The sequence below is a fragment of the Vulpes vulpes genome, chromosome 1 (assembly GCF_048418805.1).
Source record: "Vulpes vulpes isolate BD-2025 chromosome 1, VulVul3, whole genome shotgun sequence".
Lineage (NCBI taxonomy): Eukaryota > Metazoa > Chordata > Mammalia > Carnivora > Canidae > Vulpes > Vulpes vulpes.
The window spans coordinates 4,002,255-4,014,750 of NC_132780.1; the positions used below are offsets into that span (position 1 = coordinate 4,002,255).

Sequence of the window (12,496 nt, forward strand, 5' to 3'; positions counted from 1 at the left end):
AGACCAAAGTCGCGGTGGCCAAGTTATAAACCCAGTGTAATGAGTGAGCAGAGCCAGTGTACACGGGTTACCCTAAGTGAATGGGAAGAGAAGCCTGAGAACTTCCCACTGGTGCAGAAGCAGGAATTAATGAGAGAAAAAATAGGGCCAGAGGAGGCGTCCAGGGACCTGATACATGCACAACAGGAATTTAAAAGCAAGTCCTGAAGTAAAGAAAGTCTTCACTGTTCAGGTTAAAGAACATCCTGGGCCATCTTGGGAGCTCATAGGGACAACTCCAGGCCTGTCTGCATAGCTTCTGGCCCCCAGTGGGTCACCCCCTTAGCCTCTGTAATTGAGGAGAAAGTCACGGAGAGACCGGGGAGTGAATAATATAAATGATATCATAGGTCTCAGATAACATGACCCTGGGGGATAAATGCTTGCCCCTGGGGAGTAACCAGTGAGATAATAGGAGACACAGAGGTGTGGCACTCCCACTTGGGTGTGCAAACGGCCACAGCTGCTGGCCCGTCCTCCACAGACAGACCAGCCTCGCTGGTGGCCAAGCTGTTCCCGACTCCACAGCGCTGTTGCTGACATCACGGACCTGTAAGCTGGATCAAAGTTGACAGGCGATGTCCTCCTTCCCCTCCTCTGGACTGTGTGGAAGGTAGACAGCTTCTTTGCTCTACTCTTCACTGGCCTAAGTCACAGGACATCTGGTCTAAGTCTCACCACTTGAATTGTGCGGTGCTCGGTTCCCCCCAACCTCTGCACTACTGGCTGAAGAACCGCACGCCAACACAGGGGGCTCACAGCTCTTCTCAAAGGGCTGCCTTCACCGGGGCCTCCAACCCAGCTGGCAAGGCTGGTGGGATCCTGACTCCCTCAGGTCGGCTGAAGCCCAGGTCAGCGGCATCCATCCTCGGGCAGTACTGTCACTCTCAAAAATAAAGACAGACTCCTATAAAGCATCAAGGTGAGAAAATATAAAAGTTCCCTAGAAAGGAGAAAGAGAATGATGATCTGCCAAAGATCCCTGGCAACCGTGGAGGGAACGGGTTTCATGGAACAAAGATCCAATACCCAGTGAAACCGTCCTTCACAGAGGAGGCCACAGGAAAACGACCCCATGCACAAGGCCAAAGTAAAAGCACTCAAGGAAAGGGCACACGTGCACAAAACAGGGGCCGTGCTGGACTCAGTAGGACAGCGCTTATTCTGAACCATTAGGAAAAAGATTATACAGTAACACAAATGTTGGAAATAACCCATGGAAAAGAGAAGTTCGACGGTAAGAAACTGGAGGAGGGGGCAGGGGGGAGGTAAAAAGTAAAAACCATGCTGAGTTTCTCATTTTTCAAAGTGAGGAATCCATGTTGTTTGACTTTCTCACAGAGGTAGAGACCACAAGAGAAATACAGACCTTTTCTTCTTAGTTTAAAAGTAATTCTACACCAAAAGTACCCTTGAACGTAGGAAACTAATCCTCGAACATAGGAAACTTTACCAACTTTCCAGAATGACAGGAAAAAAAAAAAATTAAGAGCCAGGAAGGTGGTACCGAAGCCAGGAAGCACCAGATGAGGCAGCACATCAGAGGGCGAAGGTTCTGGTCATCACGACAGTGCAATGGCTCTCCTAACGCTCAGGGGCCCTGCCTTTGGAACAGGTAAACTACAGCTGAAGAACAAAGTCAGAAGCCAGGAGTAAGCAAAGATACACCAGGAAAATGAGAAGTAAGAAAACATTTAATAGCAAAATCAGTAGCAGAGCAAGTTGGATTCAAGACCGAAAGCATTAATTAGGTCAAAAGGGGTTCCTGTAAGCTGTAAAAAGGTAAAATACTCAATAATAAAAAAAAAAAGTAACAATCATCAACCTATAACCCTCAAGCAACCTGGTATGGAAATGAGTAAAACAAAAATCTGAGAACCGCAAAGCAGAATTCATAAAACTGCCTCTTTTCATCCTAGAGAAAATGTACAAAAAATAGCCAAGGAGGCAGAAGACTGGAATGAGACAAGAAACCTGATCTAAGGTACAGCAAAGTATATACTCAAAAAATAAAAATAGGGGATCCCTGGGTGGCGCAGCGGTTTAGTGCCTGCCTTTGGCCCAGGGCGCGATCCTGGAGACCCGGGATCGAATCCCACGTCGGGCTCCTGGTGCATGGAGCCTGCTTCTCCCTCTGCCTATGTCTCTGCCTCTCTCATCTCTCTCTCTCTATTTATCATAAATAAACAAAAATTTAAAAAATAAATAAATAAATAAATAAATTAAATAAAAATAAAAATTTTAAATTTTCCAATAAATGTTTAATGTTTCACTTTATTCCATGAAATCCTGACAAAAATGTTTCTCAATAAGCCACAAAGAAACATCTCCAAACTAAGAAAAATGAAATTTATACAGACATTCTCTAACTACTCTAAGTCTCACCACTTGAATCGTGTGGTCCTCTGTGGAAACTAAAGGCCAAAGATTAACTAAGGAAATTAACTAACCACATCTATCTGGAAATTAGAAAAATTGTTCTTAGTTTATTACTTAGGTCAAAGAGCAAATAACCACAACTTCTTAGGACATGGGAAAGGCAGCATTCAAAAATACATGAGCCAAAATTCATTATTACTCCATGAGAAAGGAAGGGGGAGAAAAAAAAAAAAAAAAGCTAACTAAGTTGCAATTGACCAAGTTAAAAGATGGCTGTCCAAAGCAAGGTCAGGAAGGGAAGAGAAAGGAATGAGTCATAAAACTGGGGCTCTGGGAGTTAGACCAGCAGTGGAGCAGACAATTACACGCTGAGTGTATGAAAAGATCAAAACGGCTAAGATTCTGGCAAAGCTCCTCCATATGGAAAGAGCAGACACAGAGGCAAGAATGGGAAAGGAAGCACAACTACAGACACGGAGGACAGGTTTTTTTTTCAGATTTAAAAGAAGAAAGTAACTGGGTTCTAGTAAGTTCAAAATTCTTCCAAGAACGAATTTAACATTGTATGTTGGCAATACTTCAATTTTAAAAAAGAAAGAAAATGATTAAAAAAAAAAAAAAACCTTCCAGGGAAATGTAGTATATTGACTTTAAGAGGGATAAAGGATAAAGTCAGGCTGAAACAATCCCTTAGGAAAACCTGAAAAATTATCTGAGAAATTCTCCGCCAAAGAAACGGTAAGTTCTGACAGGATTATAGGACTTCTTTCAATGTTCAAGGAACAGACAAGCCTCTCTGCTTTCTTTTTTTTTTTTTTAACTAGGTTTTTAATTATAATTCCAGTATAGATAATATCCGGTGTTATATTAATTTCAGGTGCACAGTATAGTGACTCAACAATCCTATACATGAGCCTGTGCTCGTCACAACAAATGTCCTCCTTAACCCCCAGTCCCTAAATCCCCCAGCCCCCCACCCTCTCCCCTCTGGTCACCATCAGCTTGTTCTCTATAGTTAAGAGTCTGTTCCTTGGTTTGTCTTTTTTTTTTCCTCCTTTGCTCGTTTGTTTTGTTTCTTAAATTCCACATATGAATGAGATCATATGGCATTTGTCTTTCTCAGACTGACTTGTTTTGCTTAGCATAATACCCTCTAGCTCCATCAGCTGCAAAATTCCTCTGCTTTCTAAACTGTTCTAGAAAACAGAAAAATGTGGAGAACTTCCCAAATCACAATCTCAAAACCGCTGATCTCAAAACATGGCAAAGGGAGTTTAAAAAAACATACAGCTCAATCCCCTATTTTGAATCTTTACAAAATGCTAGTAAAAAAGTAACAACATGCTGCTGCCAGTCTGTATACTGTCCATATGCTGGTTTGCTGAAACCTCCTAACCACCCTATGAGGTGCTATGATTGTCCTTTTCCCAGTGAGCGGCAGCACTGGTACTCAGACCCAGGACACACCAGTGTCCTAGGGACCACGCTCTCACCACTACTGTAAACCGCCTCCCCGTTTCAGTCCCGCAGCTTATTGCGGCAGGAACCCACCCTGATGACGTGGGGTATGTGCCAGGGATGCCACACTAGCTCCACACCAGGAAGCCTCTGCGTAATATTCATCTAAGGTACGCCTCGGGCCCGATCTTGGTATCTAATGTCATGTTCTGGTAAGAGGAACCTGGGCTCCTTGGAGAAATGGCTCATTCTGGGGCTGGAGTCGGGTACATAACAAAATGAGCCCAGGGCATCTTGCAGTGCCATAGGGCAAGGCAGTGCTCAAGAAGCAAGATGACCGGGGGCAGATGATGTCAGAGGGACACAGGAGCCAAAAGAAAGAGCCCCCAGTGCCCAAAGCTAGAATGACGTAAGCAAGAAAATAAATAATAGTGGATTATAACTCAAAGTATAAAGTAAGCATCTACTACTCCATATAAGTATATAAGTGATTGAAGAAAGACATGAATGGGGGGCGCCTGGGTGACTCAGCGGTTGAGCACCTGCCTTCGGCTCAGGTCATGATCACAGGGTCCTGGGATCGAGTCCCTCACCGGGCTCCCAGCAGGGAGCCTGCTTCTCCCTCTGCCTGTGTCTCTGCCTCTCTCTCATGAATAAATAAATAAAATCTTTTTTAAAAAAAGAAAGAAAGACATGAATGGGGAAGAAGAGATGAATCCCCTATACAGAAGAATCACGAAGAGTGTATTCACATGCTCCTCACCAAGGGGAAAGCACGTAAGTCCCCACTCCGGAAGTGTGGGCCAGCCCGTGACCTCCTTCAGAGTCAAGTATGGGAAGGGGTGAGGGAAGAGCAACTTTTTGGTGGAGAAACTAGGCAAACGCTGCCTCAGGGAAGTGATCAAGGTCAACACCAGCCATCTGCGAAGTTCACAGCCTTACCCCCTGATACGATGTGTTGCAGGCGGCACTCGACCTCTGTGGTCTTCCTCCCGATGACCTGTGACCCCAATCTAACTCTGAGAAGAACATTAGAAAAACTAAAACTGAAGGACTTTGTATAAAATACCTGACCGGTCTGCCTCAAAATTGTTAAGGTCATTGAAAAATAAGGAAGTCTGAGAAACTGTCACAGCCAAGAGGAGCCTAAGGAGACAGGACGACTAAATGCAATGGCGTATCCTGGGTGGGATCCTGGGATGGAAAGAGAATATCGGGTAAAAGGTAAGGAAACTGGAATAAAGTGTGGACTTCAGATGGTAATAACATGTCAACATCGCTCGTGAGCTGTGACAAACATCAAACATGCCACAGTCGTGTTAATGATGAGGGTAGCGGGGTGGGTGTGGGGTGGGTGGCAGCTAGCTAATATTCCTCTAACTTTCCTGTGATCCAAAACTATCACAAAATTAAAAATTTATCAATTGCCTCAAACACATATGCACAAAAGGCCAACGGAGATGCCAAAAAGGCACCTGGCAAAATTCAACATCCTTTCCTGATAAAACCTAGTAGGCCTCCTGCAGCGTTACACTGAGGATACCTATTTATCAGAGGTCAACAGTCAGAATCGGGTTCAAGGGTGAAATACTACAAGAAAATCCATAAAGATGCCTGCTGGCACCGCTGCTACTTACTGGGATTCTCAGGGGGACAGTTCCCTGGGCATTTGAAAAGGAAATGCCTCCTTCCTTTGCTTTGTCCCCAGGAGCTCTAATCACGGCTGTGTGACCAGCCTGCATGTTTCCTCCTGGTTCTCTGTCCATCCTTCTGGCTCGGTGCCTGCTGCTCTGTGCCCTAAATGTACCCATTTTCTAGTTAGTTACTCTTACAGGCAAAATGGGCCCTCCTTGCTGTAAGCTGCACCACCAGGGCCCCGGGGACACTTTCAGACGCAGGCTCTGCTGAGTCCCCGGGAGCTACTCCCCTCGGTCATGTCAGGGCGTGTGGACAGAGCAGGCTGGTGGGCACACGGAATCCTGCCTGCCTGGGATGGGACGGTCCAGGAGCTAAAGGCTGTTCTGAACACCGAGGCCTTATCCTTCCACGGTGGCCCCGGCTCTTGGGAAGGGCTCAGCTCACTGAGTGCGGCCAGCTGGGTGCAGTGTTCGTGGGCTGCCTTCCTGAGGGGGTACCTAACAGACGGGGGTTTCCTGACCCCTCTCGTGGCAGCCATGTGTGGCCCGTCTCCAACAGCCGAGGAAGTGCTGGCAGGAAACCTGCATCAACCTCACAACACAGGACGAAGAGCAGGTTCCGCCGCACGCACACCCACGGTCCCCGCGGGCCCTCTCTGAAAGAGCCGTGCCGTGGCCTCATCCCTCAAGGTGGCCAGCAGGGAGAGGAGGTCTGCTACGGAGGGGACAGGACACTGCCCGGGACGGTGACCAGGCCCACTGCATCTGCTCTTACCGTGGGGGCCTGGAGTCCGAGGCCATCTGCACCCACACATGCCCTAGGGGAACCCTTGCACCTTCACGGGGAAAGATAACCTGAGGGTGGCCTCACTGATGCCCAGGCTTGCCTAGGCCAAGGCCACATTAGGTCAGACCACTCCCAGGTAACCGAAAGTGACACATCTCCAGAACTTCCCGGAAGGAGGAAACTATGGGCCTTTTGGTGACATCCGTCACCAATGAAACATGGATCCTCTGCATGACCCGTGAGGGGCACGGCCAGAGCCATCCAGGGCCATGTCTGACCACCATGCCCACCCACCAGGCAGGGAGAGCCCCCTTGAGGGGGGGGCACATGGGTCCATGCAGGTCCACACACCTGGGGGATGGCCTGGTAGTGATTACAGGAGGGATGGACAAAGAGGAGGGAGCCAATCTGAGAAGAGTCGGTGGTCTCTGGAGACCTGGGAGTGCAGCCCGTGCAGATGTAATGGAGAAGCCAGTGCCATCACCGGGGGGAAGGGGATCTGACATCTGCGGGGGAACTGGGAGGGATGAGCTCAGAGGTCAACTGCGCCAGGTGAGGCCTAGGCTTGGGGGCGGGGGCAGGAAAAGCACCTTCTCTGTGTCAGCTGCCTGTGCTTCCTATAGCCATAATCACGAGTTAGCCGGCTTGGGGTCGTGGGATTTCCTATAGACTCTCCCATCTTCCAATTATCCTCACTGGAATTTAATTTTTTAATCCTCAAAAAAGGGAAAAAAAATGGCTTGAACAAACATATCAAGGGTCCTGCAACCTGCTCCGTGGGGCGGGTAAAGTAAAAAAGATCAACTACTTGACCCAGGACCCAACAGCTTACAGGGAGTGTGTGTGTGGGTGTGGGTGTGTGTGGTGCGGTGTGGATGTGTGTGGTATATACGCACACAGCATGTGAGTGTGGTATGTGCTGGGGGGTCTCTGTGTGATGTGTGTGTCTGTGGTGCACGTACAGTACATGCGGGGTATACGTGTGGTGTGTATGATGCGTGTGGTGTGTGTGGGACTGTGTAGCTGTGTGTGATACATGTGTCCACGGTGCATGAGTGTGCTGGGGGAGCAGTATGTGCACAGATACGGCATGTGGAGGTGTGTGGGGGGGTGTGTGTATCAGCAGGTGGTGTCGGTACGCCCGTGTGTAGGTGGGTGGGTGAGTGGAGGGGTGTGTACGGGTGAGTGGGTGGTGTCTGTGTGTGTGTCTGGCGGGTGCTACATGTGTATGGGTGGGTGTGTGGTATCTGCGTGTGTAGCTCTGTGGTGCGTGGGGGGGTGAGGGTCTGGTATCAATGGGTGGTGTCTGTACGTGTGTGTACATCTATGGCGTGCACACGAGGGGGTGAGTGACCGTGTGGTGTCGGAGCAGTGGCTGCGTGTGTGCGTGCCTGTGATGTGTGTGTACTGCCAGTGGGTGCTGTGTCTGTGTATGTGGTGACAGTGGGAGATGTGTGTGTACATTTGTAGTGTGTGTGGGGGGGTGGGTGCGTGTGTATGTGTATATGTGGTGTCGGCGGGTGGTGTTAGTGTATGTCTGGGGTGAGTGTGTGCGGTGTCAGTGGGGTGTGTGTACGTGCGTGCCTGGGCGCGCAGGGTCAGAGCAGGACACCCCTTCCCCTCGGCCCTCGGCCTGGGCCCCCCTTTCGCAGCCCAGCCCGGCTCCGCGGGCACACTGAACACCGGGAGGTGCCCTGCTCCATCCGGCCAGGGGGCGGGGAAAGGCCACAGACCTCAGCGCGGGGGGCAAGCGTTGCATTAATAAAGGCCTGGAAGAAAGCAGGAGGCGTGAGCAGAGAAAACCCAGGCCCTGTCGACGGTCTCCAGGCAGGGCCGGGGTCCTCCTCGACCTGGGGAGCAGGACGCCGTGCCCACCCCCCACACGCACCTCACAGACCCTCTGGCCTCGTGAAGCCCCCCCACAACCCGCACGGACGCTGTCCTGGGAGGCCCCGGACGCCCCCCTGCACAGCCTGGAGAGGAAGACCACATAATTTCAATTAAGGCCCCAGGCTGTCAAGACACATGGTTATTAATCTCCTCGTGGCAAATGTGAGCCGGGACCTGCTCCACAGCCAATTGGGCAGCTCTAAATTAGCGTCTGCAGGTAACCGCTCCAGCTGCCAGCCCCACGCCAGCCGCTACAAGCTGGTTCCGCCACTAACACGAGATAACGGGACGCGGCGACGGACCGCCTCACTGGGCCCTGCTGTTAGCGCCCCATTTACCCGCACGGTAACGTCGTTTTGGCCTAACACAATTTGCCACGCCTCGATTGCGGAAGATGATCTTGGTTTCCTCGGAAAACCCTATTCACAGGCACAGCACAAAGCAGGACGGGTCTTCATGAACGCCATCAGCTCGCTTTCCTTTCGGGGTGCGTGTGTGTGTGTGTGTGTGTGTGTGTGTGTGTGTGTTTAGCATGCCCTCAAGATTTTATGACAAGCCTCTGATAATAAAACAACAAAAAGGGATGAGGCTTAGGACTCGGTTTCCCGGCCAGCGTCTCTTCAGCCCGAGTCTGAGCACCCACTGCCTTGACGGTGCGCCCTCTTTTGAGAAAATCAGCCCCATCTCAGCGCCCCCCCACCCCCGGCCCCTGTCCCCTACTGCCCCCTGCCTCCAGTCCGGCTGCACACCAGTCCCTGCTCTTCTTGCCCTGTGTCCCTCTGTGGGGCTGGGGCTGGCCATGCTCCTGGCAGAAGGTCCCGCAGGGTCTACGGATGCTCTTTGGACCCCTGTGGGTCGGTGGCCTGCACAGGAGTCTGGCCACCCTGGGCCTCCCCGGGAATCAGTGTGGCCTGCGCTAAAACAGTCACACCCCACGGCGAAGCAACACCTGCGCTAGGGGAGATTTTATAGCCCCCACCTGGTTAAGGAAGGAGTCTAAAAGCTCATGTTGGGACAGAGGACAGCAAAGCACAGCTCAGGCCACTTCCTTCTGTCTCCCATCCATGCCCCCCACACAGACTTGACACCACCTGTGGGGCAGACCCTGTGCATGAAGGAGACAGGACTTCAAGAAGCCTCCAGCCTCCCAAGGACGCAGACCACAAATTGTGTCGCAGCCCCCCCCCCCCCGCCCCGCCCACCCTGGGCAGTGACAGAGAAATGTGCCGGTGGGGAGGAGGCTCGGGCAGAGGGAAGCCAGCAGCCCGCAAGCTCACCACTGCAAGTGTCCCCACGGGCTTTGGGCGGCATCGGCGATAGGGAGCGCCCTCCTCAAGCCTGGCCAGGGACACCCCAAGACGTGACAATGTCCCAGGACAACCAACCTCCCACCGCCTTTGGGGGTGACACCCTCTGCCCCCACAGGTCACCCTGCCCACCTGTCCCTCAGAAACAGACTCCGTCTCTTGTTCACATCTTCTCTGCCTCAGCTATTCCTGGGCGCAGTCCCCAACCCCCCAACCCTGCACCCCAGGAAGGTTCCCGCTCTCTGCTCCCAGGGCAGGCACCGCTTCCATGGCACACCTCCTACAGTCAGCCCCGCGGGCAGCAAGGTATACAGTAGGTACACAACAGTGCACACACCTGGCGTGTCCAGTGGAGTGGAAGTAATGCCCCTGGGCTCCCTCAGGGAGGCTCCGGCATGAGCTTCAGGCTCATTCCTCTGAGAGTGTCCCCTGATCCAGAGGACAGGGGACAGAATGGAGGGCAGGGGGCGGGGGGGACCGAGTAGTCTGAAGGCAAAGGTACGATGTCCCCAGAGCTCAGCTGAACAGAGGCCCCTTCACACAGCAGCCAAACTCAACGTGCAGCCTCTGGATCCCAACGCAAACGGACCGACGTGGGCCAGGTAGTGACAAGATTAAGGAATTAGTAATCTGGTTAGCCGTGGTGGTCCCTGTAAAGGGCAAAGGTCCCCAACCCCTGAGATACCTCCGGCTGCACTGACACCTGAACTGACATGACGTCTGGGGTTCGGTTTTAAATACCACAGCCAAACAAGAGGAGACAAAAACCCTGGTGGGGACTTCGAGGTTCACTGTCCTACTCTTTTTTTCTTTTTTGCAGAGGGTGATAGGTATTTGAAATTTCTCATTAGAAGAGAAAACAGACGTCCACGGCCTTGGGTGGGGGATAGGGAGCTGGGGGAGTATTCCGAGGGCCCCTGGCCAGAGCTGCACCAGGCCAGCCTGGGCTACAGCAGGCTCAGGCTCTGGACCCCGGTGGGAGGGCAGCTCAGGCGCCTCCCAGGGGCCAGCTTTGGAGCAGGACTGCCAGCAGCTGAGGACACGAGGCTGCCGGTGCACAGGAGACCGCAGGGCTCCACTCGGGGGCAAGCTAGTCCTGCTCTAATTTCTGGGTTATTTTTATTCGAGGCACCAGCCACGGGCCAATTCAGCTGGGAACGGATTTGTGGGGCAGTGCCCGTCTGGGGGACCGCTGCCCGGCCCACCTCCCAGGCAGCCCCGCAGAACTCCTGTCCCAGATCCTGGTCGGGGGCGAGGACTCTGGGACTACCAGAGCAGACACCACGCGGCAGCAGACCACATGAAGGCAAAAGCTGGGACAGTTCTGTGTGCCCGTCCCCATCCTCCTCCAGTGCGACAGAGCTGGGTCCTCGATGAAGCTCGTGCTCTGTGTCCCCTCCTGGATGCCACAGCAACGGGGGCCCTCAAAGCCACATTAACCTCTTTCTACCCGGGGTAAGAGGACAGAAATACAGACGCCCTCTGTACTGGACTCCCTTCAGGGTTAGACTCAGAAAAAGATGCCTGTCCCCGAGCCACATGACAGTGAACACCCCCCCCCCCGCCCACCCGCTGTGCAGACAACTTGCGGGCAGACCAGAAAGGCTGCGAGGGATGGACACAGAGTGGGCCCTGACGGCACCCAGCTGGGGTCTGCAAACTGGGGAAGGGGAGGCAGCACCACGCTCCTGCAAGGCCAGGTAGGAAGGGGCAGCCCAGAATGCGGGTGGCCGTAAAGGTGCAACTCTTTCTTTCTGTCCTCACAACACTCTGACACCAAGCGTGTGGGTTTCTCACTCCAAGCAATTTTCCACTTCTCCGTGGTCACCAACTCAACGTCCTACACTTTAATTCTGACACCAACTGCCAGAGTCAGCACAGACCTCCCAGGTTAAGGGCCGTGTCCCACAAGCCTGTCCCCGCCTCAGACACAAGTCACAAGTCCGGCCTCTGGCCCTTATGACAGCCTGGCTATAAACCGGTGGTTGCCATGACCCCCTCCTGGGTCTGATAACGGCTAGAACGGCTCACAGGACTCAGGAAAGTGCTTTACGCGCTATTACCACTGTATTGGGAAGGATACAGCTCAGGAAGGCCGAACAGGAGACAGGTGCCCAGGGCAAGGTAGGGGGGAAGGGGCTAGGAGCTTCCATGCCTGCCCTGCACCCCTCTGCCCCAGCCTGTTTAAGCTTTCTCTGGAGGTTCCTCTAGCAACCAGCCCCCACCTTCGAAGAGTCGCTCAGGTGTGCCTGAAAGGGGCTTATTGTGAATAGGGATGCTCTCCCTGAAGGAATTCTAGAAGGGTTCTAGAAGCTCTGTGCCAGGAACTGGGGGATGGAGGCCAAATACGCAGTTCTCATTATGTCCTCTCCCCAGCGGAGCTTCCAGACGGTACTGTCACTGGTGGGGAGATGCTGGACGGGGGGCCTCCTGCCCCAGGACCTAGGCGGGAGGAGAGCCACCGGGGCAGTGTGGGTGTGACCCCAGGGCTTCCTCCAGCCAGGAGCAGCATGTGCTGAGCCCTGGGTCCCAGAGCCGGTCACGGCCGGGCCACCCTAGGAAGGGCTGGGTGGGCGGGAGGCAGGGGCTCGCTGGAGGCCGCTGGAGTGCCCCTTTACGAGCCACTTAACCGTTCCTTGACCCAGTCGTCCCAGCACAGCAGACGTAATGGCACTGTTTACACAGGACAACGGCAAGCTGCTTTACCAGCGGCTTTCAGAGTCACCATGGCAGCTGTTTGGTAAAGCTCCCTGCAAACTGCAGAAACCGAGTCCGAGAGTGGATTGATGGGGCACTAAGCCATCCTGAAAAGTCATCAAAGACCATCACCATCAGACACTGCCCAGAGCCAGGGAGGTGGCCACAGTCGGAAGACAAACGCCCTGTACCTGGCGCTGAAGCCCTGCTCATGGTCCCCACTCAATCTGCACGGGGCTGCGGCGCCTCATCTGGTACTTACTTGCTCAGAGAACATAAATTGTTGTGTGTTTTTTTTTTTT

General features: G+C 52.8%; 1 protein-coding gene across 1 annotated transcript in view; it reads right to left on the reverse strand.

The window, feature by feature from the left end:
* The window catches only part of PEPD (peptidase D), a 109,445-nt gene that overhangs the window by 50,808 nt on the left and 46,141 nt on the right, over positions 1 to 12,496 (reverse strand). The gene's annotated exons all lie outside the window — the stretch shown is intronic.